The sequence below is a fragment of the Narcine bancroftii genome, chromosome 1 (genome assembly GCF_036971445.1).
Source record: "Narcine bancroftii isolate sNarBan1 chromosome 1, sNarBan1.hap1, whole genome shotgun sequence".
NCBI lineage: Eukaryota > Metazoa > Chordata > Chondrichthyes > Torpediniformes > Narcinidae > Narcine > Narcine bancroftii.
Genome location: NC_091469.1, coordinates 293,984,853 through 294,012,687, shown reverse-complemented (window position 1 = coordinate 294,012,687; position 27,835 = coordinate 293,984,853). Strand labels below are relative to the sequence as shown.

At 41.6% G+C, this 27,835-nt stretch overlaps 1 long non-coding RNA gene across 2 annotated transcripts in view; it reads left to right on the top strand.

Annotated features, from left to right (window-relative positions):
* LOC138746542 (uncharacterized) overlaps positions 1–22,732 on the top strand; it is a 33,615-nt gene extending 10,883 nt beyond the window's left edge. Inside the window, exons 2-5 of one of the 2 annotated variants that reach the window (XR_011347015.1) lie at positions 9,193–9,270; positions 14,221–14,421; positions 19,321–19,728; positions 20,633–22,732. This is a non-coding gene — a long non-coding RNA (uncharacterized lncRNA). The remainder of the gene's footprint in view (positions 1–9,192; positions 9,271–14,220; positions 14,422–19,320; positions 19,729–20,632) is intronic. The other variant, XR_011347019.1, reaches the window with a different exon arrangement.
* Positions 22,733–27,835: the final 5,103 nt, after the last annotated feature.

Sequence of the window (27,835 nt, the reverse complement as noted above, 5' to 3'; positions counted from 1 at the left end):
ACTCAATTACAATCCACTAATGAAAAAATTACAGGACGATTTAGAGCATTGGAAAGAGCTACCACTAACACTGATAGGAAGGATAAACTGTATTAAAATGAACATTTTTCCAAGGATACTATACTTATTTCAGGCATTGCCAATACAACTGACAGAAAAATTCTTCAAAGAGTTAAAGAAAATAATAAGGAGATTTTTATGGAGAGGGGGGAAACCGAGGATAGCACTAGATAAATTAACAGAATGGTATAAACAAGGAGGCTTACAATTGCCAAACTTCAAAAATTATTATAGAGCCGCACAATTAAGGTACCTATCAGATTTTTATCAAACAAGGGAAAAACCAGACTGGACGAGACTAGAATTAGATAAAATAGGGGAAAAGATACCTGAACACATATTATATAAATGGGACAAAAAATTGGTACAACATAGAACTTCTCCAGTATTACACCATCTCCTCAATATATGGAAGAAGATTCATGTAGAAAGAAATAAAATAAATTACCAAATACCAAAACTAATATTGACGCAAAATAAGCTACTCCCTTTTACAATAGACAACCTTGCCTTTAGAAAATGGGAAAAAAAAGGGATTAAAAGAATAGAAAATTGTTTTTCAGGAAGTAGATTCTTATCCTTTGAACAAATGAGAGATAAGTACAATATAACTGGAGATACAGCGCTGGCATATTACCAACTGAGATCCTACTTGAAAGATAAATTAGGAAGCAACTTGAGTTTACCAGAGGGAAGTAACCTTGAATATGTGATTACAGATACAATGTTAATCAAAAGATTTATAAAAAATATGTATATTAAACTGCAAGAAAAGGAGAATGAGGAAACAAATGGTAAAACTAAACAAAAATGGGAACAAGATTTAAATATAAAGATAAAAAAGGAAACATGGGAGAAGTTATGCTCTGGAACGATGAGAAATACAATAAATACGAGGCTGTGTATGATACAATATAATTGGTTACACAGACTATACATTACACCGCAAAAGTTAAATAAATGGGACCCAACAGTATCTGATAGATGTTTTCGATGTAAAAAAGAAAGGGGAACAACAATTCATGCAATCTGGACATGTGAGAGAGTAGAAAAATTTTGGGATGATCTCAATCAGATATTAAATAAAATAACAGAAAACAATATACCAAAGAATCCAGAGATCTTTCTCCTAAGTAACATAAAAAATAAAGAATTTGGAATTGACTTGGAAGATGCACAAAAAAGATTTGTCAAGATAGCCCTAGCCGTAGCAAAAAAATGTATTATGTCAACCTGGAAATTGGAAGATAATTTGAAAATACAACAATGGTATATAGAAATGAATAAATGTATTCCATTAGAAAAAATAACATATAGTTTAAGAAATAATATTGAAATATTCGAACAAGTATGGGAGCCTTACATTAAATACAATAGCGAAAACCTACCGGGAACAAACATTACCTAAGTTGATGGAAGGAGAAGAAAAGAAAAGAATGGACTCAGTAGAATTTCTGGTGTATTTTTGTTGAATGACAACATTGTCTAACTGAATTAATGCAACCTAGATTGTATACCTAAAATGGATGAGAGGGGGGGGGGGTGGGGGGGTGGCTTGGGAGGAGGGAGGGGGGAGGGAGAAAAAAGTCACTGTAAATGTGTGGAAAAGAAAAAGTGTATATCATGGCTATTGTGATTTATGGTGTGAAAAATAAAAAATTTAAAAAAAAAAAAAAGGAAGCAGCCACCACACATGGTCCTCCTCAATCTAATTCCAACCTTAAGCTCCATGGAGGGTCTACAGAATAGCTCTTTTTAAATTGAGCTGCCCACAGAGATTTATCTCCCTTTCACATTTGCCTCACAATGGCATGTTTGCCATGATCTGAACCAATCAAGTCTGAATGAATGTTTCACATTGAGACGTCCACTTACGAATGCTTAAGTTCATCTGTTCAACATGGTTCGTGATCACAGTATGAAATCGTGCTGAATCGCTAATGCTTGGAATCTTAACTTGCCCAAAATCAGCAGGAAAAAAAATGTTTCTCAAACCTGTGATTCTTAAACAATGCACTAAACTCTGGCATTTAATTTAAAAAAAATGATTGAATATTCAGAAGTGAAGTTTACATGTTCTGGTAATATTGCACATTTTATGCTGAATCAATTTCCAGTCATCAAGGTACCAATTACAAACTCAGAATTAATACATTTTAGTCATTCAAAGGAGACGAAGGTGGTGATGGTGAGTACCTTCGATCCCTGGGAACCCATACTTCAGAATCACATCGAGGCTCATCAAATTTGAAAGGAGTCTGAGGAGACTTGATTTAACAAAGTAGTCCATCAAACCTTTGCAGATGCACTATGAAAAGAAAACTGACTGGTTGCATCACACCCTGGTTTGGGAATTCAAATGCCCAGGAGCACAGAAGACTGGAGGAAGCAGCAAACAAATCCAGGTCCATCAGATATCAAGGTGAGGCAAGAAGGCAGCCAACATCATAAAGGTCTCTCTCCCTTCACTCATAATTTCTGCTTGCTGCTAACTTCGGCAGAGGGACGGAAGCCTGAAAACCAGCACCTGCTGGTTCAAAAACAGCTTTTTTCCAACAGTTATCAGACTCTTGAACCTCTGTCTGTCACACTAATCATGGACCGCTCCAGCACCACATTAGGACTGGCTACACTATCGTAGCACCACTTTTTTTTGCACTCTGGTAAATATTATCTCAATCTTCTTGTGTTTACAATCTCTTTGCAATTTACTGTAGTTGATCTATTTTCTTTGCAGATTACCTGTTAGACTGTAGCAAGAAATAATTTCAGTGCATATGTACACAATACAATGTAAATGACAATCTGATTACTACCACATTCTAGCAAGCCCCAGCCAACGGACTCCACCTTTACTCTCACACCAATCAAAAGAATGCATCAGAAGATGCACAAATACTTCACCAGCACGAGGTTCAGAAATGGTGAATGATCATAAATACTTGTGTAAAAGCGAAATCTTGTAACCATTTTTGATGTTAAATATATGGGGTCCACTATTATCAGAAACATCAGAGCTGTCGGGAGTTCCTATGGGTGGGCGCCGAGGTGCAAGTCCACGTTCGAGGCGCTGTGAGCTCCAATGGGCGGGCGGCTGGGACTGGGTGGGAAACTGGCATTTGAGGCGATAAGGAGTTCCCAAGGGTTGGGGGGAGGGGGCGGGACTGGGGCTGAGGCACAAGTTCCCGACCAAGGTGTCGTAAGGTCCGGCCTGTGGGCAGCCATGGCCGAGGCGAGAGATTGGGGTCAACTTTTACACAAGATATATGGAAAATTCCAAATGTTTATTGGCCAACAATAGGAGGTAGATTTTTACATTGTATGGACTTTACACAAGTATATGCAGTCTGCATGGAAAATCTGATCCAAAATCTGTTTGATGCAGGGAGGAGCAGAGTTACATTTGAAACCCATATCTTGACAATTCGCCTTTCATCATAACATTACAAGAGGTCGCTGGCTTAACACAATTGGTGAAGTATGGAAACATCCTGAGCTTTGAAATGGGCCATTGCTTTCGGAGGTGTGTTGATGCACAGAAGGTGAAGGAACAACTTTGTTGAGGGCCCAGCACTCCAATCAAAGAGGCACGAAGCAAACACGAGATTAATCCCCTTTTTATCGATTCTAATGACTGCTTAACTATTTTAGTTAATCTTCACCTTCAATGAAGAAATTACCCATAATAAAAATATTCAGTTAAACTTATTTGTGAAGCTCAAAACTTATAAGCTCAATAAAATGTGGTGAACTCCATTTCTGCACCAGAAACAGCTCGAAGGAGAACATGTTACAAAAATTGAACATGAGTTTAATTTCTTCACTTTTCTTGAGATGGCTTGCTTTCAAGTCTTGGGTTTATATAATTGAAATGCTTGTGGTGATGTTTCATAACACATCTATTCATTTAGTCAGTGCAATCAAATGAAAAAAAGCAATATGTTGAAAGCTCGATATTTCAAGACTGGATTGAGTTACTCTGAGTGATAAATCGTTCTATTCTCCCTTGCAACCAAGAGAAACGGGTTTGTTCATGTTTCAGTGGTTCAAAACAGTGACACCCTGAAAGCTTCTGCACATGATGTTAAATCGTGAAGAGTTTGGTTGATAGCTGTGTTGCACATTGAGATGCCTTCACTGTGGACACAATTTGGGGTGCTTTACAGATGACACTGTTCAAAGCAGGCAACAAGATATAGTATACCCTTATATAAAGGCCAGTCATTCATACATCACAGAGTGAAAGTCTGCAGACGCTGTGATTTTAGTAAAAATCGCAGAAATGCTGGAGGAACTCAGTAGGTCTCACAGCATTTTATGGGCCTCAGCCCTTCTTCAAGGTTGGTAAAACCCAGGCAGGTGCCCAAATTAAATGGCTAGGAGGGAAGAAGAGACCAAAAGATAAAAGGCATTGACTGGATATGGTTGGGACACAGGAGAGAAGTGAAAATTGACTGGCCCTCACCTGCTGTGCATCAACATGACTCCGAAGACACCATTCAATTTCGAAGCTCAGGGTGGAAAGAGAGCTGAGGGAAATGAGATAGAGGGAAAAGGGAAAGGGAAGAGAGAGAGGGTGTGTGTGCTAGAAGAAAAGAGACATAAAGTAAGATGAGGGTGGGGGCAAGTCAAACAAAAACTGGAGAAGTCAGTGTTAATGCCATCCAGTTGAAGGATGCCCAGATGGAATATGAGGTGCTATTCCTCCAATTTGCAGGTGGTCTCATTTTGGCAGTGGGTGAGACCATGGACAGACATGTCAGCAAGGGAATGGAGTGGGGAATTGAAATGGGTGGCTACTGGAAGATCCACACTACTGTGGCAGAGAGAGTTGAGGTGCTTAACGAAGCGATCTCCCAGTTTGCACCCTGTCTCTCTGACATAGAGATCACAAATGCAGCAGATGACTCCTCCAGGTTCACAAGTGAATGTTGGTGAAGAAGGAGGTGCGGGTGCAGGGATAGATGCCAAAAGGACAATTTGAGGTAAAGGAAGAGTGGACGAGGGAGTGGTCACTGCAGAAGGCAGAGAGGGGTGGAGCAGGGAAGATGTGTCTAGTGGTGGGATCTTGTAGTAGGTTGTGGAAATGGCAGAGGATGGTATGTTGAAGCTGGTGGGGTGGAAGGCAAGGACAAGGGTAATATTGTCAAGGACCAAGCCAAAGGAGTTGCCATCGGTACCTGTATAGGCTTCAACTATGCATGCCCTTTTGTTGGCTGTGTCGAGCAATCCATGCTACAAGCCTACACAGGCAAGGTCCCTCAACTCTTCCTCTGCCACATCAATGACTCTTTTGGTGCTACCTCATGCACCCATGATAAGCTCATCAACTTTATCCACAGTGCTGCCAACTTCCTCTCCAACCTCAAAATTACTTGGTCCATATCTAGCAACACTCTCCCTTTCCTTGATTTCTCTGTTTCCATCTCAGGAGACAAACTCTCGACAGATATCTTCTGCAGACCCACGAACTACCACAGCTACTTCGACACACCTCGTCACGCCCTGCCCCCTGTAAGTATTTCATTCCTTTCTCTCAATTCCTCTGTCTCATCTGCTCCCAGGTCAAGGTCTTCCATGCCAGATCATCAGAGATGTCCTCATTCTTCAAACAACATGGCTTTCCCTATACTACCATCAACTCAACCCTCACCCACACATCCTCCATCTGCCCTGGGACCCTCTGCCCCCACACATAACAAGGACAGGATTCCCCTTGTCCTCACCTACCATCTCACCAGTTTCTGTGTCCAACATATCACCTCTGGCATTTCCGCCACCTACCCACAACCAAACACATCTTCCCCTCTCCTTCTTCTGCAGGGACCAGTGCACCACACTCCCCCCCCCCCCCCCCCACCGAGTCCCTTGTCCACTCCTCTCTCCCCACCAAATACCTCCTTGTCACCTACCCTTGCGTCCACAGGAGATGCTCCACTTGTGCCACATCTCCTCCCTCACCACCATTCAGGGCCCCAAACCGACCTTCTAAGTGAAGCACTTTTGAATCTGCAGGGGTCATCCTCTGCATTCAGTGCTCCTGTGGTGGTCTCTACATCAGAGAGACAGGGCACAGAGTGGGAGATCGCTTCATTAAGCACCTCAGATCTGTCTGCCGCAATCGTGCCGACCTCCCAGTAGGTCCCCACTTCAATTCCCTGGGCTATTCACTTGCCGACATGTCTGTCCATGGCCTCATGCACTCCCAGACTGAGACCACCTGCAAATTGGAGGAACAACACCTCATAATCATTCTCCAACTAGATGGCATTAACATCGACGTCTCCGGTTTCTGTTAAAGGCCTCCCCCCGCCACCATCTTTTCCAATGTCTCCATTCCTCCAGCAGTTTCCCTCTATCTCTTCCCTTTTCTCCCTGCCTGCTGTCCCTTAGCTCTGCTTCCACAGAGCCCCAAACAACCCAACCCCAGTCAATTCTCACATTTCCTCTCTCCTTTGACCTATCCATATCCAATTATCTTTTCCTCCTTTGGACACGGTGAGACCTGCTGAGTTCCTCCAGCATTTCTATGTTTTTGGATTCCTACGTCTTGAAATGAGTTTTGCTGCTGATCAATAGCAGTGAATTAGTGCTTCATTTATCATTACTTTCTTTCATGTTTATGGGAAGTGTTTAATACACTTAGAGCATGTGAGCAGATCCCACAAAAAAAAGAGAATAAATGACCAACTATTACAATTTATTACAACAAATATTACAACAATCAACTGTGGAACAGTTAGCGTAGCAGTTAGCGCAACCCTATTAACAGCACTAGCAATCTGCGTTCGAAACAGTGCTCTCTGTATATTCTCTCTATGTGTATGCGTTGGTTTGCTCCCACCCTTCAAAACGTATGGGGGTTGCAGGTTAATTGGTTGTAATTGGGCAACAGGAGCTCGTGGGCCAGCTGTATGGTCCTATGATTATCAAAATAATATTCTTCAAAAAGGGTGGCATGGTTCGTGGAGCGATTAGCACACTCCTGCAGCGCCAATGACATTGGTTCAAAATGGCGTTGTCTGTAAGGAGCTTGTAGTTTCCACTCATATCAGCATGGGCTTCCTCCAGGTGTTCTGGTTACCTCCCATCCTTCAAAACTGCATGGAGTTTGTAGATTACAGATACTCCCTGACATACGTCCTAGTTCCATTCTGACTGACATGTCATATCACGACATGACTTGAGTTGGAAATTCACTGTATCCGTTTTATCATTCATCCATTGGGAACGGGGTGGTGGGATCAGTGTAGGGGCTGTGGCATTGATGTAGGGGCTGGTGCCAGGCAGGAGCAGGCTGGTGGCATTGGTGTAGGGGCTGGTGGTGGGCTGTCGGGAGGGAGCGGGCTGGTGGCATCAGTGTAGGGGCTGGTGCTGGGAGGGAACGGGGTGGTGGATTCAATGTGGGGGCTGTGGCATCGGTGTAGGGGCTGGTGGTGGGCTGTCGGGAGGGAGCAGCGTGGTGGGGCCAGTGTGGGGGCTGGAGGCGGGCTGTCAAGAGGAGCAGGATGGTGGGATCGGTGTGGGGATCGACAGTGGGCCACCGGGAGAGAGTGGGGCAGCGGGACCAATGTGGGGACTGACAGTAGGCTGCTACGAGAGTCTCCCAACAGCCCGTCACCAGTTCTCAACAATAGATGGTGGTGATGCTAATTTATCATTATTTATACAGTATTTTTTTTCCAGTCGTATGTACAGATGGTTGTAAGTCGTATAGGTCATAAGTCAGGGAGAGGCTGTAATTGGTGTATTTGGGTTATATGGGTTTATCGGCCGGAGGGCCCTGTTCCTGTGCTGTATGTTTAAAATATTTTTTTTCCCAATACCATCAAGCAAAGCAGTCAGAACTTAAAGTTTCCTCAGTTGAAATTTCAGCCAACAATGTGTCAAAATTATTTTCTTAAATAACATTATTCAGCTCATTGCAGGAGATTTACAATGGGTGATAATTATTATAATTGCTTATAAATAGTCTCTTTTTAAGGAATGAAATACAGAGAATTCTCTCACTTGCCTGCTGATCTAATGTCTGATTAAGCAGTTTAACCCTCATGTGTATCTTGGCAACCAAGGGCTGGGTTTACGGAAACTGTTCATCAATCGTCCACGGATGGTCATTGCAGCATCATGAAGAATACTGCCATTTCCAGGACCTTCACGCTCCTATTTTCCTGTCATTGGGGAAGGGGCTTTGGGGAGCAAACCATTATGATATTAGATTAGGATTAAATGATTCATGAAAGAAGATCCATTGTTTATTACATTCAGGAGTGATTAAATGATGTACAATTTTACGCTGAGAAATGGCTGTAAAATGTCCACCACCGTTTTAAGAGACCCTCAATGCCCTGCTGAATTTGATTTAAATCAATACAAACAGAATCTACATTAGCAGGATAATTGCTCTGGAAGAGTTATAGCATAATCTTTCTAATGATGGGAAATGTTAAACCACTTTGAATTTGGATCAAACAGCTTGGCATTTTGACACAAAAATCATCCACAGCCAACATGGAGCAGTCTTGTTCCGTGCAAGGGTCTCAGCAGGATGTTTCTCCGGGTTCACGATGAGAAAATTGCTCCAAGATTAGCCTATTTGAGGAAAAAAAATCAAAATTCTGCACTTTGTAGAAAGGGCAACGCAGGTTTTCATTGCCCCACCCTGACTCATCTCTTCCAGCTCTCGGAAAACGACAAACGTGTCATCAATATGATAATGTGGGAAAGACCAGAATCCAATTTGCACACTTCAGGCTCATGCACTCAGCTTTAATAAAAAATCAAAGTGTCTATTCTCATAACATTGATTGGTGATAAATGTTTTAAAATCAAATATTCGATGATAAAAATCATGCCATGGGAACCTTTAAGTGGGTACAGAAGAACAGAGCAGAGGAAACTTCATTTTAACATCTCGTCCAGAAAGAATGCAATCCCAAATTGCAAAGAACAACACGTTTTCCTTGGGCTCGTATTCCAGGAATGTCTGCTGCCCCATAAATTCAGCCCAATTAATTCATCTTAATCAGTGAAGCTCCCTGTCCTCATTACCAACACGGTTTGATTTAGATCCATAAGCAAGCAAATTATTGAATTAGCCATGAGTACCTATTGCTTGTCTTCTCTCCCCAGGCCCTGAACAGAATGGAAATACATTCAACTGAGTGGATCTAATCTGCTGCAGTTAAAGACCTACCTTTAAGACTTCCAGTATGTTTTACAATTGATTTGATGTTAGCTATTGATCTATTACCATTGCGGCACTGAGCTCTTGTATTTTTAATAGTGGATGATATTTCCAATTTTATCTCACTGAAAGCTAATTGAACACCACTTATTTACTGCCAACTCACACTATTATTTGAAATGATAACTTAGAGCACACATTCATAATGGTAATAAATTTGAGACTAAATTTCAAATTAAAGACAAATTTAATAAAAAGGGGAAAAAAAACCTCAGTAGGCTGCATTCTGATGACCTGAGTCACAACTAACTATCTTCAGCATAACAGTGGCACATTGAATGAGGTTCACAGATTAATAAAGGCCCCTTTGGATTTGAAATAATTTTAATGACAAGCTTCCCAAGCAGGATTACATTGGAACACATGGAGATTCTGGATTAAACATTTCTCTTTCATTGGCCATGATGACTACATCTTTGTTTGTCAAGATTAAAGAATCAGAAAGATGACCATCAGCATTCCCCAAGGTGACTAAATCAGACAACTGCAAGCAGCAAAAAATATATGCCTTAAATATTGCAATGTCGAAGGTTACTCATTACAGAAGCAAAGACCTTTTGGCAGGTTAAAACTTAAAATACCAAAGACAATTATTTTTTTAAAATTCTGACTATTGGAAGGGTAAAAGTATTTAACTGGGTCTCAGAGATGGTAGACTCCTGGTTGGTCTTTACTATCCCCTCTGACCTTCTCCTTTCTGAGACGGAGTGCTGAGTTCTCAGCAGAGGCCTCTCCTTCATCCCTCTCTATCCACAATGAGTTCCATCTCCTCCACCTCTGGACTTACTTCCATGACCATGACTCCCCACTCCCTCACTCCAGATCCCTTCACTCACTTTAAGCCTTCCTCCTCATGGACACCTCGTTCAGGCCAGCTGCCTATTCTGGACCTTTTTATTTACAACTGCCGATGAGACATCAGCTGTTTTAACTTCACCATCCCCCTCTCGTATTCCAATCTTTGCCCTCCTCTCTCTCTGAAACAATCCCAACCTCACCAGCAGAACTGCAGACAAGGGTGGTGCTAAGGTGGTCTGGTGCACTGACCTCTACCATGCTGAGGCCAGATGACAGCTCTCAGACATCTCCTCCTATCTAACCCTCCCACTGGACACCATCTCCAACCTCATCATCTCTGGTCACCTCCCCCCAAGGTTGCCAACTTCATTGTCCCCCATCCCTAAAATGCTTGTTTCTACCACCTACCCAAGATACACAAACACAACTACCCGAGTAGACCCATTGTTTCTGCCTGTTCATGTCCCACCAAACTAGTTTCATCTTTTCTCCCCTGGTCCAATCCCTCCCCACCTACATCCAAGATACTTCACATGCCCTCCATCTCTTTAATGACTTCAGATTCCCCAAACTAGATCACCTCATCTTCACGATAGATGTTCATTCCCTTTATACCTCTATCCCCCATACAGAAGGTCTTAAAGCACTTCACTTCTTTCTGGACCATAGACCTGACCAGTCACCCCCTATCACCACCCTCCTCCACCTGGCTGAACTTGTCCTCAGCTTAAACAACTTCTTATTCAACTCATCTCACTTCCTCCAAATCAAAGGAGTAGCCATGGGTACCCGGATGGGTACCAGCTATGCCTGCCTGTGTGTTCGCTTTGTGGAGCAATCCATGCTGCAAGACCCCTCAACTCTTCCTCGGGGCTGCCTCATGCACCCGCGATGAGCTTGTCAACTTCATCCAATGAAGGACCATAACCTTGCAAAGTTCATTCTGTTTGTCTTTCCACAGATGCTGCCTGGCCTGCTGAGTGTTAGCAGTGCATTCTGCAGACAATTAAAATGTTTGATCTGAAATAAATGACCTTCATTGAGAAACATGACTGAAGATACAACAAAGATACTTCTGACAATGCATCACTTCCTCAATCCTGCAACTTGTTCCAAGAAATAAGTAGCATTTTGCCAGCTAATTTCAAGAGACCATAAAATTTTAGGCGCTATCCAGGCTATTCAGTCTCCTCTGCCATTCCATTACGAGTTGATACATTCTCCAACTCAGCCACGCACCCTGGCCTTCTTCCCATAACCTTTGATACCCTGACTATTTACATAGCTATTAATCTCTGCCTTAAATTTAAATACAGCCAATGACCTGGCCTTCACAGCTGCCCGTAGCAGTAAATTCCAGAGGTTCACTGCTCTATGGCTGAAGCAATTTCATCAAATCTCTGCTTTAAATTGGCACCTTTCAATCCTGAAGTTGTGCACTCTTGTACTAGACTCTCCTACTATGGGAAGCAACTTGGCTACAAATATTCTGTCCAGGCCTTTCAACATTCAAACTGTTTCTTTGAGGTCCCCCTTCATTCTTCTGAACTCCACAGAGTACACTGTAAGAGTCATCAAACATTCCTCATATGCTAATCCTTTCATTCCAGGAATCATTCTCGTAAATCTTCCCTGAGTTCGCTCCAATGCCAGCACATCCTTTCTTAAATAAGGAACCCAAAAACTGTATCCCATACTCCAAATGAGGCATCACCCATGGCTTATAATGGCCCAACATCACATCCATGCTCTTGAGTCCTATTCATCTCGATATGAATGCCAACACTGCATTCTCCTTCTTCACCACCAAAACCTAAAGTTTAACCTTCACATATCCTGTACAAGGACTCCCAAGTCCTTTTGCCCTTCTGAATTTTCTCTCCATCCAAATAATAGTCTGTCCTTTCATTCCTGCTACCAAAGTGCATAACCATACACTTTCCAACACTGATTTTCATTTGCAACTTCTTGGCCCATTTTCCTAATCTATCCAAGTCTCACGGTCTCTCCATTTCCTCACAACTACCTGCCCCTTCACCTACCTTTGTATCATCCACAAATTTAGCCATAAAGCCATTTATTCCCCAATCCAAATCATTAATTTTATAATTCCCATTTGCTCATTTTTTTTTCAAATCATCAAGTGTAAGATGCTTGAGAAAAGTTTCCAGAGTCATCAAAAGTTTAGGAAAAAAGTTCCTAATGATGAAACACCATGCATGAAAGCAGCATCCCAACCCAATAGAACTAATTGTTTCCAGTATGGTGAACAGTTAAAAGAAAAAGTGTATTATTTAATGGAGACTCACGATGAACAAAAACAAATTGCTCTTGTTTTCATAGGAATTCCTTCAAAAGGTCACGCAGAGGTATGCAGAACTGTACTTCACGGAAAACTTTAGCAAATAACATTTTTTTCCCCCAAACATTTTAGTTGAGATTAAGGACTATTGCATGACAGGTATTTGTGAAGATTTCTGGATGTGCGAACAGAGCCAAGCTTTAGAAATCAATACTTTATCATGGGTATCAAAAGTATGGTGAGCTTCATCCTTTAATGGTTAAAGGACAATGCTCATTTAATTTTCTATGTATGGTTAAGCATCTTAAGCATTTCAATAGGGATGGAAAAAGCGTGCAAATCCCAGACCTAATGCTCTGCCAGGAGTCTCTTTAGACAAGTCAGTCAGCCAGAAGTATGCTGCATGTTTGCCAGAGCCACATTGGGTGGCTGAAATTAAATTATCAACATGGATTTTGAGAATCAAATTCAAAGGCTTACAACTCTAAACAAACAACCTTGGACAGGGACCTGACTAAACAAGCTTGACTATCCCCTAAACTCTTCACAGAGAAGCAGGTGTAATATTTCACATCTTTCCTACAATTTCACCTCTGCCCCTTTCAAGCAACTTTATATATATATATCTATATATATATCTATATATATAGATATATATATAAAAAAAGTGCTTACATTATAACAAACTTGAAAATTCCTTTCTACCACCAATTTATCAGAGAGAGGTGACACCATTTGCCAAATCTTTGCCAATGTTCTCTTGAGAATAACAACGGCCAAATAAGTGGTCCACCTTCACTTGCTCTTATTCAAGGCCAGGCTGCATGAAACAACTCGACCTGGAGGAATGTATGAGAGAAAGGCATCTTCAGATGTGGTTCTCCCTCTCTCAGGTCAGCATTCATTGAAATGAATGGCTTATCGCCACATGCACCTGGATGCAGTGAGAAACTTTATTTTGCATGCTATCCAGGCAAGCCAACTGCAGTTCAGACTGTGGTGCAAGATAAATCAAAAGCGCAGAGTATAATTTAACAGTTGTAATTCCAATAGCATTGCAGTCGAGAAATAAGAAGGAAAAACAATTGTAGTGAATGTAAGGAGAACTATAGAACATAAAAGCATAGAAAATAGGCCCTTTGGCCCTTCCAGTGTGTTGTTCTGCCTCTTCCCACTGACCTGCACCCATTCCATATCCCTCCTATCTGTCCAAATTTTTCTCAAATGCTAAAATGAGAAACAGCTTCTTTCCACATGCAGTAACACTGCTGAATGGAAAGTGAGCTGCCCATTCAAACCCTTAGAGATGCCCATATATTTTCAAGAGTGGGAAGAAACCAGAGCATGTTGGGAAAACCCATGCAGACACAGGGAGAACGTATAAACTCCTCACAGACAGTGCTGGATGCAAACCCTGGTCACTGGCACTGTTACAGCATTTTGCTAACCTGTGCTAAGTGTGTCAGATTTACAAGAAAAAAAAGAGGATTATCCCTGCCATCCTGGTTGGTATTTATCTCTCAAGTGGCCTACCAGTTTTGTGGAAGTTTCCTGAGTGCATTTTAACAATGTCTAAATTTTAAAAGTACGACACACAACCTGCTAAACTCTTTGAAAAGTTATTTTGTGAATGCAAAAGATGCTTCACAAAGTAAGTCATGTATTATTTTTTGTGGTTTTCAAAGCTTTCCTATGACACTTTGCACAACAGTCCAATCTCTGGCCAGATTCATCAGAAAGTGAAATGAATATTCAAAAAAAAAATTACCCTAGTGGTGCTGGCTCTGATCCTCCTGTATCTCTTTCCTGACAGGAGCAACTGAAAGATGTAGGGTGGAAGGGGTCCTCAATGATTTTGCACACCCACTTCAGACAATGACCCCAGCAGATCTCGTCGATGGAGACTCCATTAATCCTCTCTGCCACTCTCAAGGTCCTGAAGATTGACCTCCGATCCTCTTCACCATTTGCCTGTACTTTTAAACCAAGCAAAGAAAATGTACAAATATGAACTGTAAGTGGATGTGGAATTAACCACCGAAATCTGGATTCCACTCCCACCACTCCACAGTTGCACAAAAGCCAAGTGGTCAGAACCACTTAAATGTTCCATTCCCTGCCTTCCAAGCAGCAGAAAGTGGTTTCACTCAGTGTTACAGACCTATCAGAGATAAGGATGGAGAAGACAATACTAAATCAGTGGGGTGGGTTATCACCGGCACGGGCTGAAAGCCAGTACCAAGCCAGCTTTCGAGTTGGTGGGTACTTCAGGTTCAAGTTTATTGTCATCTGCTTCCACAAGTACTTTTACTTTTGCACTTTATTAATTTTTTTGCTCTCCGTACTTCACAGTCCAATTATTTACATTTATTTTTTACTTATGTATGTTGAGTACAGTTTTTTGTACTACCAATAAGTAGTAATTCTGTCTCGCCTGCTGGATAAAGGAATCTCAGGGTTGTATTGATATCAAGTATTTACTCTGAAAACAAATCTGAAATCTATAACCCAATGAAAGAGTGTTCTCCAGTCCTCAGTGCAGAACATGCAGACACACAACCAGACAAAACACGCATACAGACAGACAATACATAGGACAAATATCTTTGGCTTGGCTTCGCGGACGAAGATTTATGGAGGGGTAAATGTCCACGTCAGCTGCAGGCTTGTTTGTGGCTGACAAGTCTGATGCGGGACAGGCAGACACGGTTGCAGCGGTTGCAGGGGAAAATTTGTTGGTTGGGGTTGGGTGTTGGGTTTTTCCTCCTTTGTCTTTTGTCAAATATGTACACAGACTGTACATACGCACACACGAACACACACACACACATTTATTGTCTAGCAAATATTCAAATATTGGAAGTATCGGATGGTTCACGCAAGCAGTTCCTTTGGTTGTTCAGCATTCTCACTGCCCGAGGAAAGAAGCTGGTTCTCAGGCTGGTGGTGATGGCCCTGATCCTCCTGTTTCTCCTTCCCCGACGGGAAGAGCTGAAAGATGCAGTGTGCAGGATGGAAGGGGTCCTCAATGATTTTGTGTGCCCTCTTCAGACAACAATCCTGGTAGATCACGTCGATGGTGGGGGGAGGCAGACTGCAGTGATCCTCTCAGCTATCCTCATGGTCCTGTGGATTGACCTCCGATCCAATTCTCTACAGCAACTGTACCACACAGTTTTATCAGTTAACTAGGGCAGAAAATGTATTGTTATAAATAAGGTCCCCTCCTCCAAATCATAAATGATTGAGGTGCAGAAAATAATGAAGAGCAGTAATAAGGCGAACAGTCAACCTTTTTCCCAGGAATAAAATTTAAAAATTAGAGAAGATAGGTTAAAGCTGAGAGGGGAAGGAGAATGGCAGGATGATGAGCAAGCTTCCCAGTGATGGGAGGAGGAGCAGTGATTTACACCAGGTTCCTGATGGGTAGGAGGTCGATGATTAACACCAGGTTCCCAAGGAGAAGGCAGCGATTCACATTGGGCTCCAGAAGGCAGGGATGTCAGACAGGTTCCTCGTAACCAGGTTCCGAAAGCAGCAAGAAGGGACTGCGAGGAGAAGTGCTAGGATCCCACCACCGGGTTCATGAGGTAACAGCAGGATGGACAAGGATTTGTTTCAGCTTCCTTGCATGCACGAAGTCTGGGTATCAAAGGTTATGGGGCGAAGGCAGGGGAGTGGGGCTGAGTGGGAGAATGAATTAGCTCATGATAAAATGGCAATGGCAGGCTCGATGGGCCAAATGGCCTACTTCTGCTCCTATATCTTATGATCTAATATTATTTTAAAATACATTGTGGCTTGTTTTTTTTCTGTCTGTATTTTTATATTTTGGTGTTTGTATAATTTAAGGGATAGGGAGGGGAGGGTGGAAGGAGAGGAAATAAGGACTCTGTATATCATATTACATGGAAAGAGAATGAAATACTTTGTTTATTGGATTTGCATGAGTCTTTGGAAAATCAAAAATAAAATATTCAAAAAAATACATTGTGGTTAATTCCCATGAGTTTTAATTTTTCAAAAATTATTTTAAGGATACAGCAGAGTGACAGCCATCCCAGCCCATGCTGCCCCAATGGCCTCGTGACCAATTAATCTTCTCACTCCATCCGCCTTTGGAACGTGGAAGGGAACTTGAGCATTTAGTGAAAACCCACACGGACATTGGGAGAATGCACAAACTCCTCAAAGACAGCTTTGGAATCAAAACCGGGTTGCCGGCGTTGTAGCAGAGCTGCACTAATCATGATAAAACACAGGATTCTGTTGACACCGTGGTTCAGTGAAGAAAAAAACCACACAAGTGCTGGAGAAACTCAGCGGGTCAAACAGTGCCTTTATGTAGCAAAGGTAAAGATCCATCAGCAACCCAAAACGTTGAGTTTCTCCAGGGCTTTGGTGTGGGACGGTTGGTGTAAAGAAATGGATCGGAGGTCAATCCAAAGGACTATAAGAGTGGCTGAGAGGATCACTGGAGTCTCCCTCCTCCTCAACGAGGTGATCTACCAGGATCGTTGTCTGGGGATCCCTTCCTGCCTGCACACAGCATCTTTTAGCTGCTCCCATTGGGGAAGAGATACAGGAGTTATCAGAGCCAACACCACCAGGCTGAGGAACAGCTTCTTCCTACAGGCTTTGAGAATGTTGAACGACCAAAGGAACTACTCACACTAACTATCCGAGCCTCTCAAAAAACAAAATGTATTTGTACAGGTGAAATACTTGTCCTCTTGCCCTGCATTGTATTGATTGTATGTGTGTTACGTCTAGTTGTGTGTCTGCATGTTTTGCACAGAGGACCGAGGAACTCTGTTTCGTCGGGTTGTACTTGCGCAATCAGATGACAATAAACCTGTACTTGACAAGGAATTGAGACTTTACAGGGAAACTCTAAACAGTATGCTCCTGCAAAAATGTCTAATTTCCGTTTGAATACATTGTACAACTTGCCTCAAGTATTCCAGGCAACAAGTTTGACAGAGAAACCCAGAATCCGGAGCAGGCTCATCAGCCTGTCAGGCCTGCTTCATCATTCAGTGAAGTCATGGCTGATTCCCTCTCTCTCGAGGAAAAGTATAGCAATATCATGGAAGTCCCATATAGATTTAGGTATGGGAGGATGGCACACAGAACTTAGTGGTTGTATTCCGTTGTATTACCTGTAGTCTGCGAAATAAAATTTCATCTGTTCTGGAAAATATGGCACCCTTATTTACAAAATGTGGGTATCTATGTTTAAAGCTCTCTGAAGGCCCCACTTCTTGCTAACCTCCTATCAGAATTTAGGTTATAAATGTTTATCCTCTTGGTATTCTCTGTTTCTTTTTTTTAATTCTCTCTTTCTAATCTTTTCCTCTATTGCTTTTTTTATTTCACAAGGGTTTTGATGGGGAAGGGGAGGGAGGTGGGAGGGGGTGGATGGCTTAGGTGAAGGGGTTTTTCTTTTTACATATACCTCGTAACTTTTTTTATATAAAATTTTTGAACTTGTGCAATGCAATTCATATGGTGGTTTAAAATTAATAAATAAAATATTTGATAGAATACTCCAGCCTTGTCCTAGGCACCTTGGTGCCTTTAGTATCCAGAAATCTCCTTCCTAAATATAGGCCTTTTGTGCAGGGGTGAATTCCACACGTTTACCATTCTGTGAATGAAGAAACTTCTCCTCCTTATTTTAGTCCCAAATGTCCTGTCTCTTATCCTGAGACTGCGATCCCACAGCCAGGGCTAAACATTCCAATTGAAAATCACATGGGGAATACCTCCCATTATTTTTGAAAGTGTCTTGGGATTCTTATGAATCTCTTGAGCGAGCAGATGGGAGCTTGGTTTAATATCTCCTGAAATGACGCCATGACCAAGAATGTTGCACTTCTTCAATACAACTGAGTTGTCAGCATCGATTTATATGCACAAGTCTCGGGAGTCAGACTTCAATCCAAGTACTTAAGACAGAGGGAAAATTGCTATCTACTAAAACCACATCCAGGGAAAGGGCTGCAGGAAACCCAAAAATCATTTCCTGAGGAAATGTAATGGTTTGCTTCATGTTTGAAATCGAGGGCCATTGTTGGAAGAAATCAGTTTAATATGCCAAAATGCCTTTCTGTGTTCAACGCTGTTATTTTTCCATTTTCTTCCCCGACATCTGATAAAAGAGAAAGGAACCAGATGTTTCATTCTGAACTGCAAGCATCTCAAAGTTAAGCATTTCTGCTTGATTTGCTGCCTTATACAAGTGGGGCAAATTAATCAAGACAAGTAATATGTTTATCTTCTCAAAACATGGTGTAAATTGCAGCTATCATCTTGCATGAAATAAGCAGAAAAAAAGTCAACAATTCTTAGCTGTAAATTAATTTTAAGGTGACGATGTATTTGTTGATGATTTGAGAATTGCTGACGTGATCTATTCCTTGGAAGAATATATAGAAACTCATATCAAAAATCACACTGATGTAAACTGAGAAATATTCAGGGAAAACTGCTTTTCTGTTCACCTAACTTCCTATCCAAAAACGCAATGGGTACAGGTGTAAGGGAATGTGATATATTATCACAGCTCAGATCCATTTGCTTGACATCTGGAAGTCAAGTAACTCCCCCTTCATTCTCGCAAGTCTTCAACATTAACAATGCAAGAATAGTTGCCCTTTATTTCACAAAGCTGATTTTTCTACGTGCTTATTCGCTGCAAACGAGAACTTGAAACTGGTTCAGTTAATTTCAGACCACTGCAGAATGATGACAACCACTGGGAACCCATGACGGATTAAAACATTGACATCCTCTTGAAAGGACAGGGAGATGGAAGGAAGTGGGTGGCCCATTTTCAATAAAAAGGATTCCTTTGACTACAATACAAACCTGTTGTAGCACTCAACTAACTCCTCCATCATTTTCACAGAGAGCATCTCACGAGGAGGGAAATGGCACTTCTTCGAAGATCTGGAGAGGAAAACACCGCAAGTTTGGCGATGCAACATCCATCAAACAGCATGCTGATTTCTCCAGCTGAGTTTCTTGGTCAGTTCTCAACCACATTGATTATTGGGACAAAGCCAGAAAGTCAGATTTTGTGGCCCAAAGTCAACTATCTAGACTTCCAGTGCACATGTTGAAGTTCCTTGGGTGGTAACTGGCACCATGTTGGTCAAGAAACTTCACCACTAGACTGCCCACCTTGCCGAGGTTCCCCACTATTTACCGGGGAGGAATCAGCTCTCAGAATCCTCGCCTGGTTAGAACTGGAACTGGGTCCACAACTCCAATTATTTCAATTGCAGGGCCACAGAGAAGAAAGCAAAACAAGAAGGTACATTTTGTTTTCAAAACATTGAATTTTCTAATTTCAAGCAATAACTTAATTTTCTTCTGAGTTATTTCCCTCTCCCCCACTTTTGTCCCCTTTCCCATCCACCCCCACCCATATTCACCCTTTTCCTACCTGGATCCATCTTCTGTGCACATTTCCTCAACAGGATTATTCCCCCTCTTTCTTTTGATCTGGTCCCATCTGTCCTTTACCTCCCCCCTAATCGCTCTCATATACCTTTCCTTCTCATAAGAGCAGCTTTCATCTCAACTTCTCAGCCACAGCAGCTTGTCTGAATCATCGTCCCCCACCTGTCTCCCTTCTTGGTCCACTTGCCTCTCTCTCAATTTGCCTGGCACCTGCCAATCAACAGCATCTGTCTGTCATGCTTCACCCCTCCCTGGTTCACTGGCAGCTGGCCAACCTCTCCCAGCCTGTCCTCATTATACCAGATTAAATCGGCTCTGCACATTTAGTCTTCATGAGGAACTCGAAACGCTTTATAACGCAATGCTAGAGAAACTCAGCGTACTTTGTAACCAACGTTTTGAGCCTGAGCCCTTCATTAAGGTTTGAACAAAATAGTGGAGATGGTGAAGGTGTGGGTAAGGGGTGGAGGCCACCATTTTGTTTGGGTGCCTGCCCACATTTTTCCATACCTTGATGATGGGCTCAAGCCCAAAATGTTGGTTATGTATCTTTATCTCTGCTACGCCAAGTATATTGTTTGAACTGCTGAGTTTCTCCAGCATTGTGCTTTTACTTCAACCATGGTGTCTGCAGACTTTCGTGTCTTACTAATGTTAACGTTAAAGTGCTTCAATCAATTGAATTTGAACAATTTTTTTCTTTCAAATCTTTTACATCAGTTTTACCAGTTTGCCTATGTTTCCAAATGTTATAGCATTCAGAAGCATTTAAAAACCTGACAGCTTTGACTGGCAGCAAAGTGTGCCCGCTATCAAAAGCAACATTTTGAAGATGGGGCTCCTCCAGCACTCAATTGAAAATCTGACAACATCGCAGAGCTCAAAGGAGTTCGGGACATGTCGTAAGTTAGGAGTCAGGTCAATGCTAGCAGATCTTTCAGTACAGAGAGTGAACCTACATTTTCTTCCTTGCCTGATGCCCCCGATTTTTAATTTTATCATCCCAGGCCCTTCCGGCCAATGAGTCTGTGCTGTCCTAATACACCAATGAACTTACAAATTCCATTCATTTTGGAAGGCAGGAAGAAACCGGAGCACCCGGAAGAACCCGACGCAGGTCACGGGCTGAAAGAACGCATTTCTCACAGGTTCGAACCCGGGTGGCTGGCGCTGTAATAGCGTTGTGCTAACCATGTCACGACTGTAGCGTCGCACTGTTGTACAAAGATGTATGTGATGTCCGACAGTAAATTTGAACGTGTTCTAGGAGCCAAATGTTCCATGCAACCATGAAAAGAAACAATAGAAGTAAATGCCTTGAGACATGGGTGCGAGTTTGAAAGGTCAGCATTAGGTATTGGACATTTTCTGCACATACTCTGCACAGAGGCATTCCATTTTCTACGAATGTTAATGCAGATATTGGTGAATTGTCAGCGAGGATAGGGTAGACATTAAGAACTTGTTAAACAACACAGCTGGTGGCAAATCAAGTGTTTCAACAGAAAAATGATTGTCTGATTGAGGAAATTAGTCATTGCCGATTAATTAGTATTTGAAGTTGAGCTTAAGTTGCAATAGATAAAGTAATTGAGAAATTGTGCTTTTTTATTAAATTGAAAATGATAAAGGATGATTCAAGAAACACTGTAACATCAAGAACAATTATGAACGTCATCTATTTATACCTTCAATATTTGACAGTTTTACAGGTAAATATTGGCTAACGCTGCATAAAATACCTATTTTGTCTCAGTTGAAAGTAGTTACTTGTTGCTCTTCAAATTGCCATCACTCATAAAACACGTCTGACCAAATGTGTGCTGTAGAATTCAAATCAAATATCCTGTTGAGAGTTTAATTATTTTTCACGATGAAGACAAACCTGTTATGGATTTATTAGTTCTGTAGTTTAGAATCTGTTTTCAAATTCATTAATGATGCACAATGGTTTTCCAGGATAATTAGTAGTCAAGCTAAATAGCATTTCTCAAATGATTTAACAATTACATTTAAATTATGCTTTAAGCTGGAAAGTGCTTCTCCTTCTAGAAGAAAAGCACTGTTATTCAACGATGATGCCCCTTTGAATGGAATGCTGTTTAAAACTTCCCACCTCATCTCCCAACTGAAGACGTTCTTTTAGGATATTTCAAAGCGACAGTTCTTTTGATTTTCTCTCATTTAATTTCACTTTTATAATCACAACAGTCTGTTTCAATGCAGTTGTCAAATAAAAATACGTGTGACTTTTATATGGCTTACTGGGTACATGCTACATCACTGAAATGTATTGATCTGCAACTTGTCCATTTCCCCAAATTTGAGTGGGATGAACTTCCTTCCACCCTATTAAAAAAAAAGCTAATTAATACATAATTCACACTCAAATATCTTTTTGATTGAACAATGAATCATTGAAACTTTTGATTTTTTTTTCAATGGCTAACCTCAAAACTGTCTTAATAACATCTGCACTTCTTCCCTCTGCTATCAGGTTTGTGAATGAACAACGAACCATAGACACTGCCTTACTTTGACTTGCTCTTGCACTATTTTTTATCATTTATTTTGTCAGGTGGTTTAGATGAATGTTTGCACTGTAACAATACGGGAAAACAATGAATTTTGTGATGTGTTCATGAGAATAAATTCTTTGGGTGATTTTACCCGACAACTCGACAACAATGGCTGCAGGCATTCTGGGAAATTGACAAGGGTCAAGGAGGTGAAGTGTCAGAACGGGAATGGCACCCTCATTCCCGTTCCGAGCTCTGTACACTGCATGCATTCTGGGAAAATGTTCCTGGAACACAGCGGCTGTGTAAAAAAATGTTTTAATTAAAACAAGTATAAGCTTATGATAAATGTTGCAATTTTTTAAAGAGACAGCAAATGCTAATTTTATAGTCAGCAAAATATTTGCAAATAGATTTGTTCACTGCCTTATATATTCATGTGATCACTAAACATTTAGCATACCCAGTATTTCCTTTCAGCCATAACCAATGCTGGCAAAATGTGAATTGCACACAGGACAAGGAAGAATATCACATGTCAAATCAAGTAATTATTCTTTGTCCTCAGTCCTTCTCATCTCCCCTTTAACTCCCCTCTGACCTCCACCTCCCCTCCTCTGACCTCCCCTATCTGCAAATTCCACCCTCTGACCTCGCCAACTCTCCGGCTCCCCACTCTGATCTCCCCAACCTTCCATTCCCCACCTACACCTCCTTTCTCCATTCAGAGAGCTACATCCTCCTCCTATTACTTCTCAGCATTTTTTTCCCCTCTTGTGCCCTCCCACCCTCATCCACCTGTGACCTCCTGCCCGTGGCCCCGGACCCCTCCCTTCACCATTTAATTCGGGCACCCGCCTGCTTTTTGTTCATACTTCGAGGAAGGGCTCAGGCCTGAAACGTTAGCTACGTATTTTTTGTTGCATGACTCGCTGAGTTTCTCCAGCAGTTTTGTGTGAACTGCAATCACAGCACCTGCAGAATTTCGTGTTTAGCTTAATTATTCTTTGGCATCTGGCCACATGACATTGTCACATGAAATATGCAGAGGGTTGAAATAAAATTGAAAAATTTGGCAAAGAAATGCAATAGCAGAGCAAGATTATCAGTTCTGTCAAAAAAATCATTATCCTGGAACTCAAGTTCAGATATGAACAGAGAAACTTAATGGAAGGCTATGTTGTATCTCTATTACAGTTCTCATAATGGAGGGCCCGCAATGGAATGAATAAAAGCACTGTCTGGCCTCATAGTGAAGAAACAGACCAGCTTATGGTTCATTTGAATCAAGAGAGCATGAGAGTGAGAGAAGAAAGAGAAGAGGGCAGCCGTAACTGAACAATAATGCAATAAAATCCTTGGTAACATTACAGATAATTACCCCCCCCCCCCCCCCCCCAAGTTTATAGACTGGGGACAACTCTTACTAATCAAGAATAAGGAGACACTTTAAGAGAGCCACTCCAATGGTGAGCGGCATCAACCAGCCCTTTATCCTGGGCGACGCCATTACTGTTTCACCCAACTTTATTCAAGCAGCTGCTACGAGCAAAGCACAACCAAGGCACTGCGCTGGCTGGATATTTGTTCCCATCTTCACCAAAGGTTTGTGTTACTTCAAAGAACATAGACTTTTACAATTTTAAATGTACATATTTTTACCTATTTCATTCTTATTTATTTTAATTTTTAAATTTATTTTCCCCAATATTTTTGCCAGTTGCTTGAGGCTGCTAGCTGTTTGATTTCCAGATACCAGGGGTTTTACTGTATGTACTTGAAAGCTTCTTTCAACTACAAACATCCAAAGACCCTCACTCCACAAACAGCTGAATAGACTTGGCACATAACAACCACCATCATAAGGCAAATGTTCGGAGGCAGCAAGCAACTGGTGAGGAAGGACATCAGCAACAATACTGAGGCAGTCGGGATCATAATTATAGGAGATAATTCCCACCAATTTAAATGTGATTAAGTGAACCTCTCGGAAATGTTTTCCATTCTACTCTGGCTGCATTACAACATCCAATTAAAATGAAGCAACATCCTCACAGATGCTTCCAAAGTTAAACCAGTCTGTGTGTTCGTATCACAGTGTGAAAGAAGATGATTCCCTCTGATAGGCAGGACGTTCAGCACTGAATAATTTTGAACAGATCCTTGAGTTTGTGCTCAAGTTAGATGCCCCCTTATGGTTTGCTTGAAGTTCAAGAGTAAAGCTGAAGGTTCCATTATTATCATATAATACTACTTTTAGAATGTAACGTACATGTAATTCTTTTGTCTACTGTAAGGCAGACAGAGAGTCACGACTTTGTCCAGCGCCCCTCACAGAAACCTACAGCACCTGGTGTTCCTAGTATGACACAATAGTCTCCCTGAGAGGCTGCAGCTACAGATTTCAATGGAGATCTGTAATCTCATGGATGCCTGATAACATGCAGCAGTAGAAAATGCAATGAAAGAAGCAAAGTGAGCTAAGCATAACATTGGGAATGGAAAATCTCATCTTTGACTAATTTTTAAATGACAAGAGTGGTAGAGAGATCAGTGGGGTCTCCCTCCCTTGCCCCCCCAAACCAATCGACGTGACTGTTGTCTGAAGAGGGCGCACAAAATCAATGAGGTATTTTTCCACTGTGCACACAGCATCTATCAGCAACACCCATTGGGAAAGAGATACAGGAGGATCGGAGCCAGCACCACCAGGCTGAGGAATGGCTTCTTCCCACGGGCAGTGAGAATGCCGAACAACCAAAGAAACTGCTCACCCTAATCATTCGAGACTCCAAGATACACCTAAATATCATTTATCTATTTTTATGATGTATATTTGTCCTGCAAATGTATTGTTTGAAGGTGTGTTATGTCTGGATGAGTGCCTGCATGTTTTGCACCGAGGATCAGAGAACGCCATTTAATCGGGGTGCCCTTTGCAATCAGATGATAATAAGCTTGAATTTGAACTTGAACAATGTACCTTATTGTCTGCTGAAGCTTTCTCAATTATTTGGAAGAATGCCTCTTATTTCATTCCTAATTAATTTACTGGTGGCACCGACAAGTTTGGCCAAAGGATCTGCTTCTGTGCAAAACTCTATGAAGAATAAATAATGAAGACCAAAGAAATATAAGAGAATACGAACTACATTCAAAATTAAATTCAATTTGAGCAACCAGTTTTCAACAATAAATGGTTCTCAAGTTCATCAGGAGCTGCAGCTGTTAAGCAATATACAGACGATTCGGAAATCTGATCTGCGAATTTTTGTGATAACAAAATGTTACAATTCACTGCCCAGCTCCTGAAATCAGAACATTGTGCATTTAGAGCACAAGCTCCTCCCAATAGCAAGATTAGCACAAGGTCTTCCAGGAAACATTGAGATAGAAAAAGAAACCTATTATCAGAATTCAAACATGACATCACATACAACCTTGAGATTCTTCTGCAGGAGAGGCAGAATTACACTTATTGGTACTCAAGGAATTACATTTACGTGTAAACATAGAAACATAGAAAATAGGTGTAGGAGTAGGCCATTTGGCCCTTCAAGCCTACACTGCCATTCATTTTGATGATTGCTGATCATCCACTCAGTACCCTGTTCCAGCTCTCTCTCCATACCCCCTGATCCCCCTAGTCACAAGTACTAAATCTAACTCTCTCTTAAATATAGCTATGGAATCGGCCTCAATCACTTCCTGTGGCAGAGAATTCCATAAATTCACCACCCTCTGAGTGGAAAAATTCTTCCTCATCTCAGTCCTAAAGGACTTCCCCTTTATCCTTAAACTGTGACCCCTGGTTCTAGACTTGCTCAACATTGGGAACAATCTTCCTGCATCTAGCCTGTCAAATGCCTTAAGAATTTTGAACGTTTCTATTAAATCTCCTTTTAATCGTCTAAACTCCAGCGAGTACAAGCCCAGTCGTTCTAGCCTTTTTTCATATGCAAGACCCGCCATCCCTGGTATCAATCTGGTACTCTCTCCATGGCAATGATGTCCTTCCTCAGATAATGAGACCAAAACGGAACACAATACTCCAGGTGAGGTCTCACCAAGGCCCTATACAACTGCATCAATACCTCTCTACTCCTGAACTCGAATCCTCTTGATATGAACGCCAACATACCATTCGCTTTTTGTAACTACTTGCTGCACCTGCCTGCCCACTTTTAATAACGGATGCACAGCGACACCCAAGTCTCTTTGCATCTCCCCTTTTCCTAATTGGATACCATTAAGATAGTACTCAGCCCTCCCATTCTTTCCTCCAAAGTGGATAACCACACACATATCCACATTATATTGCATCTGCCATGCATTTGCCCACTCACCCAATCTGTCCAAGTCACCCTGCTCACCCTTAACAGCCTCTACACAGCTTACAATCCCACCCAGCTTTGTGTCGTCTGCAAACTTGGAAGTTTTCTATTTCCTCATCTAAATCATTAATATATATCATAAATAACTGGGGTCCCAGCACTGAGCCTTGTGGTACCCCCTAGTAACTGACTGCTATTCCGAAAAGTACCCGTTTATTCCTACTCTTTGCTTCCTATCTGTCAACCAATTCTCTATCTACCTCAATACCATATCCCCTATACCATGTGCCTTAAGTTTGTATAGTAATCTCCTTTGTGGGACCTTATCAAAAGCCTTCTGAAAATCCAGGTAAACCACATCTACTGGTTCTCCCCTATCCACTCTACTAGTTACATCCTCAAAAAATTCAATAAGATGAGTCAGACACGATTTTCCCTTCATAAAACCATGCTGGCCCTGACCAATGAATTCACCACTTTCCAGATGTACCGCAATCACATCTTTAATAACTGACTCTAACATTTTCCCCACTACCGACGTCAAGCTAAACGGTCTATAATTCCCTGATTTCTCTTTCCCTCCCTTTTTAAAAAGTGAAGTTACATTAGCCACCCTCCAGTCCTCAGGAACTACTCCAGAATCTAAAGAGTTTTGAAAAATTATCAACAATGCATCCACTATTTCATGGGCTACTTCCTTTAGCATTCTGGGATGCAGACCATCTGCATTGTATAAAGAAATATAAACAACTGATTGTACAATACAGAGGGGAGAAAAATCAATAAAGTGCACAAGTAAGAGTCCTTAAATGAGTCTCTGATTGAATTTGTTGTTAAGGAGTTTGATGGTGGAGGGGACCAGCTGTCTCTGAACCTGGCGCTACAAGTCTTCTGGCACTGAGACCTCTTTCCTGATATGTATCCTTGAGGATTGCTGCTGCTCTCCAATGGCAGCATTCCCTGTAGATGTTCTCAATGGTGGGGAGGGTTTTACCTGTGTGAGAGATGAGTAAAACTAATAAGAAAATATGAGAGATGAAGAAAGCTAGTATGGATATATGTGTAATGAATAAAGCCAGTATGAATAGGATAAGGGTAAATAATA